This window comes from Peromyscus eremicus, chromosome 22, assembly GCF_949786415.1.
Source record: "Peromyscus eremicus chromosome 22, PerEre_H2_v1, whole genome shotgun sequence".
NCBI lineage: Eukaryota > Metazoa > Chordata > Mammalia > Rodentia > Cricetidae > Peromyscus > Peromyscus eremicus.
The window spans coordinates 36,178,777-36,181,240 of record NC_081437.1 but is presented as its reverse complement, the minus strand read 5'-3'; positions in this window follow the sequence as shown (position 1 = coordinate 36,181,240).

Below are 2,464 nucleotides of genomic sequence, written 5' to 3'. Positions count from 1 at the left end.
TGGTGCCAGGGATTCTCAAAATGGAGCTCTGGTGGGGACTGGGCTGGGGTGGGGATGCCTGCCACCGGCCTTTGTATGGGATGTGTTCCAGAGTCCGGCATGCTCCTCGGTGCTCCCGATTTGTGCTCTGTCAGAAGCTGGCAGATCTTGCAGGCGTTGAGACATGGGAGCAGAAACCTCTGGTTTGGGTCCTTGGGTTTGTCTTCAGAGCCCTGAGATCTTTGGGATGATGGCCATCCAGGGATGTCATAAGCTGATGCGTCATCCTGATTTGATGTCGGGGACTCACTTTACAAAAACCACCTGTTCTGAGTCTTATCAAATGATTTTATATCCTAAAGAGAAAAGGGCTTTTGATTGGAATCTTATCTCCCCCAAATCAGATTTAATAATCATTTTTAAAAATCAGTCTGGCTTTCCCAGCTCAGAAGACAGACCCCCAAGCTGTCTTGTTTGGTTTTGCTTTCCTAGTTAGAGCCAGCCCTTTGTCTCAAGCAAACCAGTATTTTGGCCTTCGATCTATTTCTGTTTCACTTTTGAGAGCGCCTGTAATTACAGAGCTCTTGAGGTTTTATTGGCTAATGTGCCAATGGGAAGGCCCAGGGGCTGTGCCTCTCCCTGTCTGGGGATGTAATGTCACTGCCTAGCCTGGACCGCTCCTTTGAGCCCTACTTTTACACTGTTTCCTAGGTGGAGCACAGCTGTCACTGTGTCGTAACAGGCCAGGAGTCGTGACTTTGAGAATGGATGTCTGCAAGGCTGTTGGCTTGTGGAGAGAGAGATCGGAGCAGGTGGACAGCCCCGAGGAACAGGGGTTTGCCCAAACTCTGGCCATATACTTACTCCTGACCAACAGTGTGGAGAGAGAGAGAGAGAGAGAGAGAGAGAGAGAGAGAGAGAGAGAGAGAGGAGAGGGAGAGGGAGGGAGAGGGAGAGAGAGAGGGAGAGAGAGGGAGAGAGAGGGAGGGGGAGAGGGAGAGGGAGGGAGAGAGAGAGAGAGAGAGAGAGAGAGAGAGAGAGAGAGAGAGAGAGAGAGAGAGGGAGAGAGAGAGAGAGAACTTGAGGGAATTGTTTTAGACTCTGGCTCAGTCCTTCTCTCTGACCACAAGGCTGTGCACAATTAGAAATTCTCACGGAGGGAAAAGGAAGGGGTCCACAAGGCTGTGCACAATTAGAAATTCTCACGGAGGGAAAAGGAAGGGGTCCAGGGCCCCTTGCTAGATCAGCTCCATCCCTACCCAGAAAGACTGTTTTTTTTGTTGTTGTTGTTAGCTGGTCGACCTGCAGCTCTTAGCCTTTGGAGCTCAGTACTCGGGACCCCAGGGGCTGCCTTTCTCACAGCTCCACACTGGCTAGGCAGCAGGATGACTTCCGTGTCTTCCTCTCAAACTCTCTCTAAGACTTTGGATTGCCCCCTTATAAATGGTGGAACCCTGGAATTACCTACAGTCTAGCCGTAATCCCAGGCCCTCCCAGGGAGCCCCAGTGTTTACTTGGGATTGAAGGTTAAGGTATTTGGCAACTCCTTATCTAGGTTAGGATCTGGTTTATATTAGGACCTGTTGCATTCCAGCAAGTCCCAAACCATGCTTGTTTGGTGTGGGAGAATGCTTTCAATTTATGAGTTGCTGGTCCAGGCTTGATGGGGGATTATGTATGTATTTGAGTGTTTGTCAGGATCTGATGTCATTGTGCTTGGGAAGGGAGGGCCAACACTTGGGGATTTTAATTGTGCTCTCCTCTGGGGCTCCCTGCTCAAACCTAGTCTTTGGGGGCTTCTTTGGAGTGGCTGTGTATCTGTAAATCTCACATAGTTCTTGTAGCTAGCTCCTTTTGAGGTGGGTTCTTCATCTGTAGGGGATGTAATTATATAGAGAGATTCCAGGGTGGGCTGAGGGGCTCATCCCTGAGTGCCCCTTGCTCTGTGTAGGAGAAAAACAACATTCAGTTCAAAATCACTTCGTAGTGGGGCAGGCTGTAGTATATAACTTCAGGCAATCAATGTAGTTTGACAGGTGGGACATTTTTTAGGTGCTGATGAGCAAGGTGTGAGTCTAAAGAAATCACACACACACACACACACACACACACACACACACACACACACACACACACACACTGTTAGAGAGCCCTACCTTGGCCATGTTGGTTCAAGTGAAAATGAATTTCCAAGGCAAAGCTTTACACCTCAGCATTCATGACCCGTGACTAACTGAACACTCCCTTCTCCCGGCTCTCCCGGGTTACCCTCTCCTGCCAGCCTGAGGGCAGGAGACAGCGCTTCTTAGAGACCTTTTCCTTTACCTTAACGACCCTAGTGCACCCCCAAACACTTGCTAACCTTGTGGTCCTGCTTTCCTGGTGCTGTATTTATTTCTTTGAGGTGTTTTAGGTACAGCCTAAGTTGGCAAGCAGCCCAGGAGTCTGGGGTGGGGGATGGCAATTGAGCGCTACCTGTCCCCAT